Source organism: Mesoplodon densirostris, chromosome 5 (genome assembly GCF_025265405.1).
Source record: "Mesoplodon densirostris isolate mMesDen1 chromosome 5, mMesDen1 primary haplotype, whole genome shotgun sequence".
In the NCBI taxonomy this organism is placed as follows: domain Eukaryota; kingdom Metazoa; phylum Chordata; class Mammalia; order Artiodactyla; family Ziphiidae; genus Mesoplodon; species Mesoplodon densirostris.
Genome location: NC_082665.1, coordinates 8,649,678 through 8,671,101, shown reverse-complemented (window position 1 = coordinate 8,671,101; position 21,424 = coordinate 8,649,678). Strand labels below are relative to the sequence as shown.

The 21,424-nt window shown below is 41.3% G+C and overlaps 1 protein-coding gene and 1 long non-coding RNA gene across 3 annotated transcripts in view; one reads left to right on the top strand and one right to left on the bottom strand.

Annotated features, from left to right (window-relative positions):
- The window catches only part of HLCS (holocarboxylase synthetase), a 189,614-nt gene that overhangs the window by 75,037 nt on the left and 93,153 nt on the right, over window positions 1–21,424 (bottom strand). The gene's annotated exons all lie outside the window — the stretch shown is intronic.
- On the top strand, window positions 335–20,879 carry LOC132491410 (uncharacterized). The gene is made up of 3 exons (XR_009532662.1): window positions 335–417; window positions 618–808; window positions 20,827–20,879. It is a non-coding gene; the product is annotated as an uncharacterized LOC132491410 (long non-coding RNA).

Here is a 21,424-nt window from a genome sequence, read left to right as displayed (position 1 = left end):
TGCTGTGCAGCTAACCAATCTCTTACACTGGGGGGTGTGGGGTCGGGGTGAGGGAACAGCAACAAAATATAAATTGAAAACAAAATGGATATGGTTCCTGAAACAAAGCCAAAATCTGAATAATCCTTAGGTAATGACCATTTATGCAGCTGACAGTTTTCCAAGTTTTTCTTTCCACCCTTTTCAAGTAACATGGGAATCTGGTCCAATTTTAAAGCCAGAGATTACTCAGAACTATTTTTAGGTCATTTCATCCCATTTTTAGTTGACTTGTGTAACCTAGGCGGTAGTTTCATTTCAAAGCTGCAGTGGAAGACATGCCTGAGTTCTCTGCGCACCAGTGCCAGGATGCAAGCCTCGCCCTCCCAGGAAACTGGCCAGTGATATTCCGTCTCCCTTCCTGCTGTCAGCTTCTTGGTAATGCAAGTTTTCCTTCCTTTAGTAGTGGGTTAATCATGGTCCTCCCTCCCCGCAAATATATGTCCATGTCCTGATACCCAGACCTTGGGAATGTTTTCTTACTTGGAAAAAGGGTCTTTGGAGATGTAATTAAAGATCTTGAGGTATGATTCCCAGGGCGGGCTCTAAATCCAATGATATATGTCCTTTTGAGACAGACAGAAGAAGATACAGACGCAGAGGAGAAGGTCACATGAAGACAAAGGCAGAGACTGGAATGATAACTCTACAAGCCATAGAATGCCACGAACTACCAGAGGCTGGAAGATGCAAAGATCCTCCCCCAGAACCTCCAGAGGAAGCGTAGCCCTGCCGACACCCTGATGACGGACTTCTGGCCTCCAGAACTGTGAGAGAATAATTTTCTATTGTTTTCAGCCACCCAGTTTGTGGTCATTGGTTTCAGCAGCCACAAGAAACTAATACATTCCAGATACACAGATAAACTATTCTCATTTCTAACATTACTTAAACAGTAATGGGGACCAACTTCACATCTTTAGAGCAATCTAAGCATTTGGTCTCTGTAGTTATATTAAATAAGACTGAACATAGGCATTGCTTCACATATTCAATACTGTGCAAATACCCATGGTTGAAAAGACACAAGAGGTTGATGGACAGAATTAGCATGTTCACTTCAAGAAAAAGAAAAAAAAAGAAAGACATTTTTCAGTATTGCTTTAGTAAATATGGATTAAAAGGGAGAAAGCTTGTTTCAGTCACAGGCAGATGGCTCTTTCAGAAATAAATCTGAAATTGTTGACCATCTTCCTTAGATTCACATGTTAGGAAGCAGGTGGGGAAGATGCCCGACTCTAAAATCTCTCTCACACACACTTTAATGACTCATTATTTTGTGAGAATTTGCTTTTCTTCCTATATAGAAATACAACCACACTTCAGCTTTATTATAGAGTGCAATTCTCAAAAGGACGTAAAAGAAAAACCAGACTCACAGATATAGAAAACAAACTAGTGGTTACCAAAGGGGAGAGGGGAAAATTAGGGGTATGGGATTAAGAGATACAAACTACTACGTATAAAAAAGAAAAGCAACAAAGATATATTGTATAGCACAGGAAACTGTAGCCATTATCTTGTAATAAGTTTTAATGGAGTATAATCCGTAAAAACATTGAATCACTATGCTCCAACCTGAAACTAACATTATAAATCAACTATATTTCAAATTTTAAAAAAGGGGGTAGAAGAGATAGGTAGCTGCTCAGGGAAGAAAGAACTGTAAGAGAAGAGATGGCAGCGGGGGACCACTGAACGCCTAAGAGGACAAGACATGCACGACAAGATAGAAGATCTTCAAAGACAATGCTCAAAATGTGGGCAAAGGAAATTAATAGACACATCACGGAAAAGACCTAAGTCAGAAGTTCACAGGAAGATGGTACAGTTCATTATTAATATCTCACATGCATGTTTTTCAAATTTTCACAATGTTTTAAGATACAAGGAAGCTCCTCATACCCAAATACTGACCTGTAAGGATGTTTTGCAACATAAGTGTGTCTTCCAACCTAACTACATTAACACAAGTAAAACTCAAAACGCTTATTAACTTGAATGATAACTTGTAAAGGTAACATTTATTTTACTGAATGCCAAGACTACTGAAGACCAAAAGTGTTATTTAGCTTATAAATGGTCCACTTGTAATTTGCTAGCACAACTTTAGAAGTGCTTTCAAGCGGGGGAAAAAACACTCAAAATATAAACAAACTCTCATCTTCAATAAGACTCCATTACTGTAAAAGGTTAAGGATGGATCTTAAATAGCTCATAAACAGAGAAAGTATGCCTGGATTGATTTAAGAAACCTGTAAAATCTTATAGATTTACTCACCCTAGTATAAATTTCATCACTAACCTTTACAGAATCATAGAACTGAGGTAGGCACATTGTCCAACACTTAAATTTGGTTTAAGGTAAAAATTACTAGTCCCAAATATAAAAATTACCTATCTCTAGAACAAGTGGGTAGATATTAAAAATAAATTCAGTCTACCTTTACTGTTGAATCAGTATTGCTTCCATAACTATTGATGAAAACTTGAAAAATACCCTCCATGGAACAATATTCTAATATCAAAAATTTTTTTCATCTGAATCTTAGCGTATTAAGATATAATTGATTAATATGGATAATTTCCTTTAAAGTATTTTTAGATTGCATATAGTGAAATTATGGTATGCAGAAATGATAAATGTCTCATATATTTTAAAATTAAAACTAAGTAGTGGGACTTCCCTAGTGGTCCAGTGGTTAAGAATCTGCCTTCCAATGCCAGGGACACAGGTTCCATCCCTGGTCGGGGAACTAAGATCCCACATGCTGCAGGGCAACTAAGCCCGCTCGCTGCAACTACTGAGCCTGTGCACCACAACTAGAGAGCCCACGTGCCACAATTACTGAGCCTGCGCATCACAACAAAAGATCCCACATGCCTCAACTAAGACCCGACGCAGCCGTAAATAAATAAATAAATTTAAAAAGTAGTGACTTGTCATCATGGTAAAGATAGGAGGAGATTATAAAATAACTCTCCTAAATGATGAGAAAGAAATATAGGCTAAATTACAATATTGCTTTTAGATTAAATTTGTAATTTCATTTTTAAAAATCCATTAAGATTTTCATTTTCAGAGAGGGATGGGGAAGCAACAGAAAGATAAAACTGTTTAAGGAGGGTTAATTTTATAGTATGTGAATTACATCTCAGTAAGAAAGACATGGCCACACACCACAAAAAAAGTCTGGGAGGCATTTATTTATATTCCATCATACTGACATAAATTAAAGGTGTTTCTTACTTTGCCAAAAATATTTACATTCAGTTGGCTTATACTTAAATTTTAATGGATTGAATGCATCAACAAAGTGTATGTTGTTGGCTTTTGCTGTTACTGTTCCATCTACCAACAAAACAAACAAAAAAATAAGCCATTGTCCAAATATTAGGAACAATTTATCATGTGTGTAAAGATCTAGAGTTCATTAAAGTTTGACAATAAATAGTCCCAAACCATCAGTACATTATTTACTATTAGGATTATTTACAGTAACAGTAAAATGTTATGGAGGAGGATAAAGTTAATGAGCTCCATCGCGTTATCTAGAAGTCACAGAATGCAGCTGCTTTGGAAATCAAGAGGATTTAGTGCCTAAAAACAAAGGCAAGGGTTATACAATGTGGCAGCTAAGAACACAGGCTTCTGGTTTGGGGCCTGTCTTTAGTAGACCCAAATCTACTATTGCCTTTAAGACCTTGTGCAAATTACATCGTCTTAGCTGCAGTCTTCTCATCTGTAAAGTGGGGATAATACAATTTATGGTTCTTGTGCGCTAACCCACGTGAAAGCAATAGACACAATGGCTGGCCCAGGGTGGGCAATTACAAATGTCAGTTGTGCCCCTCAGCTGCCCGGGCTCTGTTCCATAGCTACAGGTTAGGCTAGTCACCCTAGAAGTGCTTGTTGCTGATAACACTGGGTCATCAAGTAAGAATGTGAGTGCCGTTCTTGAAAGTCTGCTGACCCCGAACTCTCATACACGGCTGGCTGGAAGTCAGTTTGTCAGGCTGAGTAAAAAACTACTCGGGTTGACATATGCGTACCTTACAACACAGCAAGTCGGCTCCTAGGAATATACTCTACAGAAATGATTACATATGTTCACCAAAAGAACCAGACTGTTGATAACAGCACTATTCATAAAAGCCCCGAACCAGAGACAACCTGAATGCTTGTCAATACTAGAGCAGACAAGAAAATTGTGGAGTATTCATCAGATAGAGTATTAAGGATGAACAAACTAACCCATGCAGTGATGCGGATGGACACAAAAGAGTCCATCGTGTATGTTTCCATCTCTATCAAGTACAATAACAGGCAAAACTGAGATGGTGCTAGAAGTCAGGACAGTGCCTCTCAGAGGAGGACAGTGACCAGACGGGACCATAATAGGTGCCTCTGGGGTACAAGATGGCTGTATTTCTTGATCTGCTTACATGCACTAGTTTAATCTGTAAAAATTCAAATGCTGCACCCTTAGGATATATATACTTTCCTGTATACATATTACACTTCACTAAAACTTAAAAAAAAAAATCTACCTCTACTGCTGACAAAAACAAGAAGTCTGTGCCCTGCCCAAGGCTATGTACCCAGGACAGCCCAACCACTCTAATCCCTGGCCCTGAAGGGCACAGACCTATATCAGCCTAGCCACTTGTCAAGAGGGTACATGGGTCAGATGCAACTCCCTCTCCCACCCATGATTTCTTCACTCAGTGCTAAGGCTGGCATTTCTCTGTCGCTTTTCACATGTTTGAAACTGGGTGCTTTTCCCTGGCGTAGTTCTTCTCTTCTAGACTTTGGCTGTCATCTATACGGGAGGAATCTTCAGGTAAAACACACACCTCAGGAAAGAGAGCTGAAATGAAGTTATTGACATCCAACTCTTTGCATTAAACATATCTTACCTCACGCAAGTCATTTAAAATAAGTGTCCACATTAAAGATACAATTTTAAAGAAATTAATCCTTAAAAGAATCATTTATTTGTAAGCAACTGAAATGAATGTTAGCAATTTATAGGATTTTCTAATTATTAGGTGTACATCATACCATATCAACCTTAGGAAAATTTATAAGCTATCTGAAATATTATTTTAAAAATAAAGCACATAAAAAAATTGTTCTCTGAAATTTTGTACATTCCATTTTAAGACATCAAAATGACTATTTCTCTGGACCATTATATATGAGAAATAATTTCTTTTTAAAGTAAACATATCATCATAAAAGAATATTTCAGTCAGTGATACTCCCTCCCATCAGTGGAACACAGGGGATTTTTTTAAGGCAATGAAACTATTCTGTAAGATACTGTAAGATGGTAGATACACGTCATGAGAGATTTGTCCAAACCCACAGAATGTACAACACAAAGGGTGAACCCTAATGTAAATGATGCACTTGTAACTACAATAATGTATCAATCGATACAGGTTCATCAGCTGTAACAAACGCAGCACACCACGATGTGAATCACAGGAGAACTAGGACACAGGGAGGAGAGGGAGAAGGAATTTTATGGGAACTCTGTATCTTCTACTCAATGTTTCTATAAACCTAAAGCTGCTCTAAGGATTGAAGGCTATTAATTAAAAAATAAAATAAAATAAATAATGCTCCTTCCCAGCTTTTAAGATTGCCACATTTCACTTTGCTGGTTTTGCAGGAAACACCCATTGGAGAACACAAAAGCAGCAGGAAAGGGCCAAAGCTTTCATACATTTTCAAGGGTTTACAATTATACGCTCAAACATTTTCCACCCATTACTAGTAACTATATAGACACAATTTTTAAAATTCATTATGGAGAATAACTAGTTCTTAGTTTTGTTTTTTTGTTTTTTGTTTTAACGGGGCTTGCATACTGCTCTTCTGTGTAAGAAAATATAATACAAAGTGTATTCAAATAAAAGCAAGAATAAGGGTTGACTTTAATACCTCAGGGAGAAATCCGATCGATTGGGTCCATAAGGAAAGATGTATGCATTAGGTGCTCCCTAATTACGACTGCTTTGGTGGGCAGCAGCGTTGGCGAAACAGATGTTGCAGACCTATTAAAGAAGGGGTTTCAAACATCTGCTTACAATTTTAAGGCAATTGTAAATACAGCAGAGAAGGTCAATTGGGCCAATTAAGGCCGATGTGAAAATCCACCACTGCAGGTTTCTTTTCAAGCTTACATGGACTTGATTTTTTATGCTTCTATTTTCTTCAACCACGATTTTTTTTTTTAAACACAGGAAATGGGTTTAATAACAACTTTTGCCCATTTTGATTGTGATGTTTTTTAAAACTTGCAACAAACTTTCTGTTCAAGGCACTAACTGCACACCTCTTCTTTCATGATGACCCACTGGGTGTCCCCCACCTCCCCCTCCACCCTCACCGCCTGCTGCTCGGCTCCCTGCAAAGGGGGTCCACACTGCTGCAGGTTCCCAGGGAGGCAACCAATAACCAGAATGAACAAGGGCGAGCATCACCTCCAGAAGGGTCAGTACTATGATCTGTGATTTAACAGTGGTCTGAGCGTCGCTGACATTGCGACCAGGAGAATTTGCTATTTCTACTGTAGGCATCTTCACCACCCTTAATTGTCCCTCGGGAAGAAAAGCTCACACCAGTCAGAGCTAATAATATGAGGAAGGCCCTCCCAGGAAATTCTAGGCAGTGCTTCAAACACCAAGGCTCGTTTCCTGCTCAAAGGCTGGCACGGGGTGGAGTGAGACTCAGAGGAAGGTGCAAGGTCAGCGAACAGGCAGGGTTTCCACCCCAAACATTAATAGGTGATTTTTTTTTTAAGCTGAAAGTTTAATAGCTTGATTTTTAGGGTCACTAAGTAGATATAAATGTCCAAGAAGCCCCAAATGGACTGCTTTGATGGGAATAAGAAATAAACCTGACCTACCTTCTATCCCATGAGCTCAGAGAGATGGCAAATTTTTTGGTGGCCCACATCACTGTTTTATTCTCTTTATATAGAGAGAGAGAGACAGACCAAAAAAAGCAAGCTTAGGCAGACCTAGGTTCAAATTCAAATTCCGTACTTTCTAGCTGAGGGACCTCAAGGTTTGTTTCCTCATCTATAAAATGGGAATACTGCCACCTTCCAAAGCGTTAAATGTTGACACATAGCAGGTAGTCAGTAAATGCTGAGTTTCTGACCTTCCACTGAGACCTGCAGGCTCTCCACCAAGACACTCCTAGGGGCTTTGAGCTGTGTTCCTAAGGAGGGGGTCCGGGGAGACACAGTTCTCTTGAGTTTCTATTTGTTTGTTTATTTGGGGGAAGGTCTATTCAGTTTTTGAGCTGTTGATGTTGTCCTTGCTTTGTTTTTTAGTAAAACAAAAAAGAGAGTGGATAATGAAAGTATGCACTTAAGTTCTAAGAAAAGAAATCCTTTTGGGAGCAGGATGGAAGAAATAATACAAAGAACGAAGAAAATTCTGAAGGAAAGTCAATATAACACCCAGAAATCTAAGTTGAGAAAGAACTCTTTCTTAGGTTCCCTTTTTACTTTTCAACCTTGAGGCTCAGCTCACTCAGGTCTGAGCAAGAATAAAGAGTTCTGCTTGTCTAAACAACGGCTAAATCTGAAAGCAAACAGCTCAACTCATGTGGTTCTTCAGCAACATTCCTGTCAATAAACCCGTCTTTGCTCGACTGGTCCAACAATGCCAGATCTAGAGCTGTCCGCTCATCCCTCGTCCAGCACGCAAGGGGATTTTCAAAAGGCCATTATAAGAACAGCTCTCGCAATCTTTGCAGCCTTTTCAAAAACACAAAAATCTAATTCATTTGGCTCACTGTTTCAACTAGCCAGCTTAAACTAATTTTAAAATCTCCCTTTTGTAAATAGTGAGGTTGGGAACACCACCACTGCCACAATATAAAATGATTGTATTTTTCTCATTTGCAACAAATGACCATCGTTTTATGACTGAAAAACTTCAGGCAGAAACCTTAAGAAAAACTACCTGGGGCTCATAATATACAAACAGCACCAGATGCTGAAAATCTTTTTAATATCAAAATAAAAGTTCGGAGGGCAAAATTTCCTTTTTCTAAAAACTCAAGGGTTTAGCATAGGACACAGTATAAAAAGTGACCAATAAAGAAATAAGAGCTGGTATCATCGCAGCACACTGAAATCAAGATCTAGTACAAACTCATTTCTATGAATCATTTAAAAGGAATTTCATCGTGCTAACAACATCAGCACAGAAAGTTACAGTAAGCATTAACAGTAAACACCAATATCATTTTATATATATATATTTATTTATACTTTCTTATGGTAAGTATAAACAGCATCTTATTCACTATCCTACTAATGGGTCTCAATTTGCTAGAATCGCATATTAAGCTAAGTAACTGATAACCAAAGTACCTCAATTTTTTAATGTCTCAAAAGTAATTTTTATTTAAAATATTGCACATGGTAAATTGTAAAACCAAAATAACCTTTGGCTTGAAACTCCAAAGAATTGGAACGTCACTGAGCTAGAAAGAAAAAACCAGCATAAAGAGAATCCTCTTCCTAATATTCCATATGCCTAAAACATTGACACTCTAGTTCTTTCAGTAGGATTTGTTTTTTCATCCTGTTGACAGCAGCGATACATATTCACAGAAGAAATTCTTTAAAATTCAGAAAAATCACAAGGTGGGGCTGGGGTGGGGTGGGAGTCCTCCTGTAATTCCATTCCCCACAGAGCACTGCCTTGAATATATATTCTGGTAAACTTTTCTCGCCTTCTTTCAACGTATGCACAAAGCTGATTTCTTTACTTTTTTAAAACAAAAACTGGGTCATACTCGGGGTATTGTTTTTTCATCTGTTTTTATGGGGTTTATTGTTTTTCATAGATATACAAATAGTTCTAACAACTGTACAGTTAATCAAATGGATATAAAATTTAACTTTCTATTATTAGGCACTGAAACAGTCTCTGTTTTTCTGTATTTTACACAGTGGAGCAGTGAACATGCAGATATACATATCTTTGTGCCCACTGTGTCTTCTTGGTTCAAATTCCTACAAACTGAATGATCATATCAAAATAGATGCACATTTTAAAGCATGTGTCACACAGTTCACGCCAGAAAGGTTGTATTAATTCTGCGCCAGCAGTGTGAGAATACCCTTTAACCCACACCTTTGCTCACAATTTAGGGTGCAAAAAATTATATATATTCCCACTTTTATTAATAATGATATTCAGATGTTTTCCCACACTTTTACTGGTCACCTGACTGCTTTGGGAATGGACTGCTCACTTCCTTTACCCATTTTTCAATGTAAAACTTTTTGTGTATTGAAAATATTAACCCTTTGATTCCTATTTATTGTTCCAAATATTTTTTCTCCATTGGTCACCTGACTATTTCACAGTGTTTCTTGACATACCGAAACTTATTACTCTACAGAAACCTATCTTTTTCTTTGAGCATTTTTCCTTGGATTTTTAGGCTAGCAAGGCCTTTCCGAGGCCAAAAGCAAATAAACAATAGGTTTTACATATTGAACTAATATTGGGAGAGCACTGATTTTGATTGCAATGATTGAGAGGGCAAAACACAGTTAAGGAAAGAAAGAAGAAATCCTGAGGGAGTGAGAAAGAAGTGAGAAGGCTTCTAAAAATAACATTTGGCAGACATCGGCTAAATGCAAGTCTAATTTGCTTCTTAGTTAATGAAGGAGAAAATGGAGATGGTGAAGGAATGAAAGGTCCATTCTAGAATGGTAATAATAAAATCCCTCTGAAGACAATAACAACATTCTTGTTATACGCGGAAATTTAATCCTAAAATAATAAAGCATATATTGCTATAACAGCACTGTGAATAAATTCCATTTAAGCGATGTTATTCTAACAATGACCCAGAAAATGTTGGAACTATAAAGTAGTTTGTTATGTGCCCAGTTTGGGGAGGATAATACCCACTTAGAGAACCACAGGCTCTCAGTAACATACCTGGAAAAGACCTTTTTGTCTGAGACCAATTAATCAATAATTATGTGCCAATAGGCTGACGTGTACATTGTTTATAAAGAGATCATACAGGAACATATGTGCGTGTTCACATAAGTTTTACTTATTTCAAAAAGTTTTAAAACTCTGTTAAATTTGGTTCCTTTTTCTACTCATTAAACATAATCGGAATCTCATCAGGGTCCAACAGAAAAGAATGAGTTTGGCAGCTTTTGGCCAAGTCTCTGCACCTCCTTCCAGTGGGTGGAGATGGAACCCCTGGGGGCACCTGGGTGGGAGGAGGCCAGAGACTTGCCCAGACCAACAGGCTAGAACCCCGCGCCCACGGGGAGTGGGGGGTGGGGGGTGCCCAGCAGCGTCTCCCCAGACTCTACCTGAGACTCCACCTGGCTCTGCCTGCCTTCACTCTCTAACTAGCTTTCCCAGCTCCAACCTTCTCCTTAATTCTCTGAGTTACCCAACATCAGCCTCCAACACATTTCTTCTCTGCTCAAGTCACCTAAGTCTTGACATGTAAAAAACTCAGTAGTTTCTGACACAAAGTAAAAATTAAAACTCAGGGAGAGATGGCTTTGATGCAAAATGTCCGCAGCCCTGAAGTTTGCTTTCCCTGTGAAAAAGCTACCTTGTTTCAGCTCTTTCTTTCCCAGTACATGTCACACGGTTTTACACCTAAATTTTGTTCCTTTCACTTTCTTCTCTTCATGCTCAACACCCATCCCTAAAATGGGCCTAGTGGGAGAGGTGAGGTGGGGAGACCAGAGATGGGAAGAAAATGGGGAAGTTGGTCAATTTCCCATTAGTTTTCAGAAAATATTTATATGGCGGCAGCAGCTCTCCTGTAGCATCACTGTTAGAGGCTTAACTTGTTTCTTCCTATAAATATATTAAAAAGTGAGTCAGATGTGGATTTGCACCTTAACATTCCTGTGTACATTTCAATACCTATGTATTCTCTCTCAGGGCAATGAAGGGACTTGGAGAAAAGAGTGGGCAAAAGGATGATGCAGTGGAGACCCAGGTCAGCTCACCCCTCCGTGGGACCTTCCCTTTAGCATTTAGCAAACTGTAGCACAGGTGGAGGCTCTGTGCTGCAGAAACCCTGCCCTAGCCGAGGAGTTGGGGAAAATAGAGGAGACTGCCCTCCATCCTGAACCTCAGCACTCCTGACCCTCCCCAGGCTTGCAGGGGCGACCCAGGAAGCCCCCTCCCAGAGACTGAGCATGAACTCAGGAAGGTCCACGCTGCACAAGAGAGGGGACACGTGCGCATGCCTCTCCTCAGCACCCTGAGCCTTTAGGTCCCGGGTCCTCCCAGCTCCCTTCCTCATGGAAGGGCACAGAAAAGGGACAGATGCCCTTGGGGTGGGTTGTGTCTGTAGCCACCTCTGGAGATTTGGGGACTGGGGAACAGCAGGGTGCCATTGGTCAACAACTATGAAAGTCGTGGTTGAATGCTCGCCCTCCAATGTTCTTACTGTGTTTTCTATATCCCTTCACCCCCAACTCCAATGAGGAGTCCCCCAGCGTGGGGTGGTCAGATTCCCCAGGCTGGCCAGGAATCAGGGCAATGGGCAGAAGGTGACTTCTCAGGACACCCCTCCCAGCACATCCGGGGGTCGGCAGGTCCCCCACTGCTCTTTTCCCAGAGGGCATGTGCGGGGACTGAGGGGTACAGTCCTATGGCCATGGGGTGATGGGTGGGCTGGGAACCAGGTGCCCCGAAACTAGCTGTATTTTCTCTTACCAAAAGCCTTTTTGTACCACACCTCACCCCCACCCTCTGTAAAAGAAAACCTGCTACGGAGTAAAGCAAGATATTTCAACAATTAGATTAAGAGCCTTCTACATTTCAGGAACATGTATGTGAAAAATTAAAAAGTAGAAAAGGTAAAACTAGATTCACCACATTTTTTGGCATTGATTCCTAGGTGAATTTCGAAGAGTTTCTGAAGCTAACAGTATATATTATACTACAGCGCCAGCCCAGGAAACTTGTCGGCGCTCCTAAGTGAAGATGCTCCTGGGGCTGCTGTTCACCCTCACACAGCATTCTTTTATGAAGATCAGAAGAATAATTCTATTTTCTCTAAGTGTTTCCATTTTTCATCTGCAACTAGTTCAACAGAGCAGATTTCACCCTTTGCTGTTAGTCTTTTTTTTTTTTTTGCTGTACGCGGGCCTCTCACTGTTGTGGCCTCTCCCGTTGCGGAGCACAGGCTCCGGACGCGCAGGCTCAGTGGCCATGGCTCACGGGCCCAACCACTCTGCGTCATGTGGGATCTTCCAGGACCGGGGCACGAACCCATGTCCCCTGCATGGGCAGGCGGACTCTCAACCACTGCGCCACCAGGGAAGCCCTCTGTTAGTCATTTTAAGGAAAAACTTTATGACTGTGACAAATAGGGTTATCAGAAAATTACCCATGAGTTCCTTTGGATTATCTGGGCTACAAGTCACATGGGACGGGGGGGGGTTCATCCCTTCTCTCAGCTTCCTCTGAAACCAGAGGACTCCTCTCCTGGTAGAAAGGGCCACCCCCAGCCTCCTGTGTGCCTGAGACAACATCTGTAAATAGCCATAACCCCGGTCCTGCTGCTCGGTGCCAAGTCATCTGCTGTCCCACTGACAAGAGCTTTCACTTGTCTTTACACAGTAAGCAAGAGGGAAACAGAGTCCTTCCCCAGGACATATATGCACTTCCTTCCAACACAGTGCCAGGGACACCTCTCTAACAAGTACCAGACGGATGGGGGACCTGAACTTCAGCTGGTTAAGTTTCCCTCTACAACCCGTTTCTTAAGTCATCCCCTGTGGCCTTGAGACCCCATCCAAGTCCTGGTACACAACAAGTGCCTTCTACAAAGGGGCCAATCTCAGTTACAGACATCTAAGTCTTTATTTTGTGCATCATTTTTATTCATTCCTACCACCGTTTTCAATATTTTTCCCCAACCACTCTATCTCTACCATTGCTTCTCCTTTTGTCCCTCCCAATTTTAATTCAGAATCTGATAGATTCTATTGCATACACTGATAGCATACTTATAAACTGCCTTAAATAACTTCTGGGACAGAGAAAGGCAGAAGAAAGGGAGGGAAAGAAAGGAAGAGAGGAAAAGCACGAATTCTCTAACTTTCAAACGCAAGCACAACTTTCTTAAACATTCTCTGGCTCTCTAGGACACAGTGCACACCATCGCTGCACGATTCTCATGGTTAATGAGAATTGAAAATGTCCTAAAATACAGCCATCTTCTAACTAGGGCAAAAGATCTTTCCAAGAGGGCATGTAAGCACGAACAGTTCTAAGAGAAAAAAATCCCCAGAGCTTCAACTTTCCATATGCATTCTTTCCTAAGACACGTCTATTTCACAATGGGCTTGGAGGTCTGGGCACACACAAGCTCTACATTTAAACCTCCCCTGAAATGCCTGCCTCCCTCCCACATGACAAAAAAAGGAATATCTCTTACCCTCCTTGGGTCTAACTGTAGCACAGCCCAGGATGTAAAAACCTTCCATAGGGGTAACAAAGGGTAATGTCAAACACTGATGACAGTAAAAAAAAACACCCTCAGAGGTCTGCAGAAGCAGTGACGTCTTGGGATCACTCGGACAATGCAACATCTCAGAACAGAAGCGGAACTTAAGCAGGATCTTGGGGCGTAGGGGATTGCAGGGTCGGGGTGGGCGCAGAGAATCAGACCAAGAGTAGCCCTTTCTCCCCATGCATGAAGAAGGTACCAGCTTCCTTCCTGTCTATGAGAATACGGCCAATAATTTGAACAGTTCAAGGAGGGAAAAGAAAGCTTCGTAAGAGATATTGCATCGATGAAGCCAATGTCACAAGGTAGACCCCAGAGAAGAGGTCATCTACGGGTGCAGGACTGCCCGCAGGGGACATCTCAGAACTTTTTTTTTTTTTTTTTTTTTTTTTGCTTGTCACGATGACTAGAATTTAGCTCTCAGAGGGCCCCTCATGCTGTCCTACAATGAGCAACCACTCTCCCACCCACTGAAACAAATTTTTAATGTCCCTCTGGTCACTCATGTAGATGTGAAAGCTGTTCATAATTATCGGACATGAGAACCTAATTTTATTTTTACATAAAAACAAAAAGCACTTTCTGTACAGTTTTATTATTCCAAGGAGGTTACTGCCGTGTAAATCAACGGAGGATGGGTAAAGTACAAACAAAGTACATAGCTGTTTCCCATTATCAAAAATCGTGTCATCCAAGGCAACAGCACTCATGCTGTCTGAATTATCCAATGCAACACATCTTTATTAGTCTATCCAGCAGCCATCATATTCACGTACAGGTACAAACATCTAAATACTTCATATGGGGACTTCCCTGGCGGCCCCGTGGTTAAGACTTCGCCTTCCAATGCAGGGGGCGGAGGTTCGATCCCTGGTCGGGGAGCTAAGATCCCACATGCCTCGCGGCCAAAAAACCAAAACATAAAACAGAAGCAATATTGTAACAAATTCAATGAAGACTTTAAAAATGGTCCACATCAAAACAAAACAAAAAAATCTTAAAAAAAGAATTTGTAATGTAAATAAATACTTCATGTTTTCCTGAACAGTCAGATATGAACACATATTAAGATGAATAATATTTTGCTTTACTTTCTTTTTATTTCTCCTTTTTATTATGCTTGGAATATTATATCAATTTCTTTAAACTACATCTGAAGCTTGCTTATATAGTCTATGAATTTAACTTCAAGAGGTTAAAGATGGCATTACAGGGCTTCCCTGGTGGCGCAGTGGTTGAGAGTCCGCCTGACGATGCAGGGGACATGGGTTCGTGCCCTGGTCCGGGAGGATCCCACATGCCGCGGAGCGGCTGGGCCCGTGAGCCATGGCCACTGAGCCTGCGCGTCCGGAGCCTGTGCTCCACAACAGGAGAGGCCACAGCGGTGAGAGGCCCGCGTACCGCAAAAAAAAAAGAAAAGATGGCATTACAAAATATTTGTCATAAAAAGAGGTATGGACATGGCACAACATGAAGGAACCTTTCACTTATACTAAGTGAGAGAAACCAGACAAAAAAAGGCCACATTATATGATTCCATTTATGTGAAACGTCCAGGTTAGGCAAATCTAAAGAGGTAAAAAAGTAGATAGTGGTTGCTTAGGGCTAGAATAGGGGTTGGGGGGAGGGGGCAGGGGACACGGGGTGTCGGGGGGGAAGGAGTGACTGCTAATGGGTGCAGGGTTTCTCTCCAGGGTGATGAAAATGCTGTACATTTGACTGTAGTGATGGTTGCACAAGTGTGAATATACGAAAACCCACTGAATTAGTTGTACACTTCAAGTGTTGAATTGTATAGGATGTAAATTGTATCTCAAAAAAAAACTGTTTAAAGAAAAAAAGAGAAGTATGGGTTAATCTGGTTGGAAACCACTATTCTATTCTGAGTTACTCACATGGAGGAAAAGGCAGGCCAGAACATCCTGGTGGGACTCCTGCAGCGTTAGACAGTGCTGTGAAGTGACAAAGCACTTCTGGCATCTAGGTTGTGGATGGCTTTAGTTTTAAAAGACGTACAAATGGCAATAATCTTAGGTGAGACTTTCTAAAATACAATCTGTCTCAGATCACAAGAAAATACCATGGCTTCTATGGGTCGGAAAGACATAAATAACATATACTATACCAATAGTAGTCCTTTGAAACACTCCAGACCCAATTAACACACTGAAAAAGCATTAAAACATAACCCGCTCTAGGAAGTATATCATCAGGCACCGTAATACAGTCTCCAGGGCAACAAAAACAAAAACAGAAGGAAAAAAATACATGAATGCCCAAATAGCACCCACCACCAATAATCACCTAGTTAAGAGAAAACCACATCTAGGGATCATGTTGCCTCACCTCTAGTTATGAGGTGGGTATGAGCCAGAGCATGAAATGGCTAATGTATTTTGAAATCAGAAAACCAGTGCAAAGGAGCTCAGATTTACTAGGACGTGAAACCACACACACACACACACACGCACGCAGACACACATACACACGCACGCATGCAGACACACCCCATGCACTTTTTCCTGGTGGTATCATACTCTGATTACCTTAAATTTATTAATTTATTAATATAGGCCATTTCTACTTTGCATGGTACCATGTTAACTGAAATTCATCCATGTGGGAACCGCGTCCTCACAAACCATGCCAAGTGAGGTCACTTGGCCATTTTATACATATTGGTGTATACACGTCAATCCCAATCTCCCAATCCATCACACCACCACCACCCCTGCCACCAGTTTCCCCCCTTGGTGTCCATATGTTAGTCCTCTACATCTGTGTCTCAATTTCTGCCCTGCAAACCGGTTCATCTGTACCATTTTTCTAGGTTCCACATATATGCGTTAATATACGATATTTGTTTTTCTCTTTCTGACTTACTTCCCTCTGTATGACAGTCTCTAGATCAATCCACGTCTCTACAAATGACCCAAGCGATGTTTTAAAAAGTCTTCACGCTAATATGGGACTTCACGTAAAGCCTCATCCAGGATGGTTTACCTCTTGTTCCAAACTGCCATTTCATACCCCAGGCACAGGAGGTATTCCAGTTCCAAACTGGTGCTTCAGCGGTACTCCAGAATGGGACAATGAACAATCCTCGAGATATTTTCTCCTTCCCTTTCTTTAACTTTTCTTCCTGTCCCACCCTATCCCAAAGCTGGAGACTGGAAGACAGAAGGCAGAGGTGGGGTGGGAGAAATACAGAGAACCGCCATCTCCTTACTATGCCCTCTCATCACACTAGCCCTGTTCCACAGAAGCCTGCAATGATTCACGTTGTTTGTACTTTTATCTGTGTGTACTTGAGGGAGGCCAGCCAGCCTGGGTGAGGCCTTGGAAAAACAATGAGCCGTAGCGCCAAAGCCCCAGCATCAACCCTCCTTTGCTCGCCCACCCAGAACTTCCTGGGGCGCCCTGGCTTCTCAGAGCTCCCACCCCACACTGGCATCTCAGGGGCCCACCTTCTGGTTGCTTCATACAAGTTCAAGTTCCCCTGGTCAAAGTAGAGTGGGCCTGTTTGTTTTTTTAATTTAATTTTTTATTGAACTATAGTTGATTTACAATGTTGTGCCAGTCTCTGCTGTACAGCAAAGTGACTCAGCTATACACATACATTTTTTTTAATATTCTTTTCCATTATGGTTTATCACAGGATATTGAATATAGTTCCCTATATATACTGCTATACAGTAGGACCTTGTTTATCCGTTCTATACATAATACTTTGCATCTGCTAATCCCAAACTCTCATTCCTTCCCTCCCCCAGTCCCCTCTCCCGTGGCAACCACAAGTCTGTTCTCTATGTCTGTGAGTCTGTTTCTGTTTCCTAGATAGGTTCATTTGTGCCATATTTTAGACTCCACATGTAAGTGGTGTCATATGGTATTTGTCTTTTTCTTTCTGACTTACTTCACTTAATATGATAATCTCTAGTTGCATCCATGTTGTTGCAAATTGTATTATTTCATTCTTTTTTATGGCTGAGTAGTATTCCATTGTATATCAGGGTGGTCTTTTTTTTTCTGGAAATCCCAGTTCTTAGCTGGTTGTCATTTATTTTGGGGGTCTGGGTTTTTCTTAATTTATTAATTATTTTAAATATTTTCATTAAATATCTAAAGTCTTTAAAAGTTTACATAAAAATCTCACTCATTGCCCTTAAACTTATGAATTCTTATCTCATCAAAAGCATGGCTAATGGGCTTCCCTGGTGGCGCAGTGGTTGAGAGTCCGCCTGCCGATGCAGTGGACATGGGTTCGTGCCCCGGTCCGGGAGGATCCCACATGCCGCGAAGCGGCTGGGCCCGTGAGCCATGGCCGCTGAGCCTGCGCGTCCGGAGGCTGTGCTCCGCAACGGGAGAGGCCACAACAGTGAGAGGCCCACGTACCACCCAAAAAAAAAAAAAAAAAAAGAAAAGCATGGCTAAATCTCCACTTCCTGTCTTCTCCTTTTTCATGTTTTTATATTTAATTCTTTAATCCATCTGGAATTTTTGATACATCTCCAAAAGACCAAAAGTAACTACTGGCTAAGCTTTACTTGAAATATAAAGTTGGAACTCTTTCCCTAACCACCAAGCCTTGTCTCTAAGTGGAACTACAACTGGCGAAAGTGAGGTTGGAAAGATCAGCCTCTAATAAAAAACAGAGGATTGAGGGGAAACAATCAAAACAGCCTTAAGTGTGTCTTCTCCATGCATCCACTCTTTCAACAAACATTTATTTACTAAGCCCCTGCCTCGCCCAGGCTCAAGGGACACAGCAGTACACAAGTTGCTGACTTTGTTAAGTTTGAGTTTCCATAAACAAAATCCAGAGGCCAGGAAGAGGTGTGTGTGGACAGAGGGTGTGTCACAATGGTAGGAGCCGACCCTGCCATGGGGACGTCCGCCATGGGGACATCCAAGCAGGGGTGCCAAGGAAGACCATGCACATGTGCAGGGCAGGGCCTTCCAGTGAAGGGACAACGTACAGAGCACACAGCAAAGGTCTATAAAACACCCACCTCCCGAGTGAGCCTGATCAAGATCCCTCCTCTCCGATGACCTGTGCCTGGCTCAGAATGCCTGCAGCAGGCTGTGATCTGCTCGAGTTGAGTTCCCATGCGGTTTGTGGCTTGAACTTTATTGCCGCTGTATGGCAGGTTCCAGGTCAGAAGGAGCAGGACAAGAATGCACGAGTGTCCTTGCTTTCATGCACACATGTGCCTTGTATGTAATACCTGTAGGGGGAGGGGTTTTCATTGAGCACCTGCTCTCTTCCTGGTATCGAATTTAGTTTTTGGATTTCATCTTATTCTGAGTAGGCATCATTATTCCTGATTTTTCAGATGAGGAAACTAAACAGAGACAAGTCATATAACTTCCTCAAGGTCACTCAGGTAGTAACTGGTGAAGTAGGACTCAAGCCAGGTTCCTCAGACTCCAAAGCCACGCCCTCCTGGAAGCCATGCTCCTTCCCCAAACTGGCCACCTAAGACAAAGTTGGAATCGATGAAGTGGGAAGGACGAGTCAGACCAATGTGCAGGGAAAGTTGCTGATGTCTCACTGTTAATTAGACCCCAAGTTCAAGTTTTATTTGGAGATATTCAAAGTTTAATTGTAAGCTGTTTTTAATTGAGAAGAATACACAAAAATTAACATAAGCATTATCATGTAAGTCAAATACACTAAGTCAAATTACAACTTCAGCTTTATTTGACAAGGAAAAGAGGCTGAAGAAACAGGCAATAAATAAAAAGGAAAAATTATTTCCCTTGGAAATTCACCTGATACAGGGATTACTGCATTTTTCAAACCACGTCTAGTTTAGACGTGGCACATCTGGAATGATAGATGCCGTGTGTGAATGGAAGCAAGTGTAGAGTAATAAATGTTTCCCAGTGTTAAATAAACACCTCGGCGGTTCAGACTCTGCCCGTTTCTCCACAGTAGGAGGCACTTATCTACTTTAACACTCTGCTACTTAGAGATTAGCACTCAATCAATTACCATCCACATGAGTTTATTTTTACAGAGAGCTTCAATAAAACGAGTGTGAAAATAAGTTAAACACATTCTATTCATTTTCTCAATTTTTCACCTCTCCCAATGGTGGATATGTTGACAGAAAAATTACTTCGTTTTATTCCAACTGACGTTTGTGGAATGCTAACCAGGTTCTGTGCTAAGGGCTCAGGGACAGGATATGACAAAGAGGAATGAAATGTGGTCTCCTGTCATTAAAAAGCACATATAACCTACCTTACAACACGGGCTATGTCCCTATAGTCCAAATGAAGGCAAATATAGGGAAATTCTCAACCCACCAATCTCAACAACTCCCTCTTTCTGCCCCCAACTCAAAACCCTCTGCACTTTGCCCACATAATTTACCTGTGTTTGGTTAGAGCTGCTATTCTATGTGGTTTGTCGAGCTACTCTCAGCTGCTTCCAGATGTGGAAATACCTTTTCATCAAGAGATGTTTATTACATTTTATTTTTAAACACTACCTACCTACTTCTGACATACATTTCTAAATTTCTGTACCATCTATCTTCTTTAACAATAGCTTTATTGAGTTATGATCCAAATACCATAAGTTCACCCTTTTAAACTGTAAGATTCAGTCGTCTTAGTGTATTCACAGCTATACAACCATCATCACTATCTAATTCCAGAACATCTTCATCACCCCAAAAAGAAGCCACTTACCTATTAGTAATCCCTCCCCAATTCCCCACCCCATTCCAGGCAACCACTCATTTACTCTGTATCTCTATGGATTTGTCTGTTCTGGGCATTTCATATAAATGAAGCCATACAATATGTGGTCTTTGGGGTGTGGCTTCTTCCACTTAGCATAACGTTTTCATGGTTCATCCATGTGGTACCACATATCAGTACTTCACTCCTTTTTATGGCTTAATAATATTCCATTGTACAAACAGACCACATTTTTATTTAGCCATTCATCCACTGATGCACATTTGGGTTGTTTGGCTACTGTGAATACTGATGTGTGTGCACAAGTTTTTGTGTGGACATATGTTCCATTTCTCTTGGGTAGACATCTGGGAGTAGGCTTGCTGAAGAGCATGGTAACTCCACGTCTAACCTTTTGAAGCTAACAGATTGTTTCCAAAGTGGCGGCACCATTTTACATTCCCACCATCAAGGTATGAGGGTTCTAATTTCTCCACATCCTCACCAACCCTTCCCATCACCCATCTCTTTTGTTTTAGCTGTTCTAGTGGGGCTGACGTGGCTCTCCCTGTGGGTACCACTCATCTTTAAGGCAGTCAGTATCATCATGTCCTGCTGCAGCGGAGAAAGGAAGGATGGTCTGTGCTGCTGGAGGGTGCAAGGGCTCCCTCCAAGCTCCAAAAGCTCATGCCCAGCCTCCTGACTCAACTACTTCCCCACCCAAGCAATACTGTCTCTGCTTGTACGAAGGAATAAAGATGTACATTTGTACAGTTAGGTACTTAAAATGATTTGAAATATTGGTTGTGATCTTCCTATGAAGTAAAGAACACACTTTTTCTCCATGGTGCCTTCTGTGTAATACTTAAGCTGAGAATGGACAGTTTGCCTGGTATTGTCCTGGAGCTTCACATAGCTCATTTAACCTATACAACAACTGTAAATTAGGTATTCTTTGTCTAATCTACAATCAAGAAAACTGAAGCTCAGTGAAGTCAGATACTCCTGCACTCTGCCTAGGGAGTGAAGTCAGCCTGTCACAGCTGAGCAGCCAAACTCCAAGGAATGAATGAGCCACTGACACCTACTGCTAATTCCAGGGACCAGATTCAACTTTGCTGTTAAAGAGATGGAAAC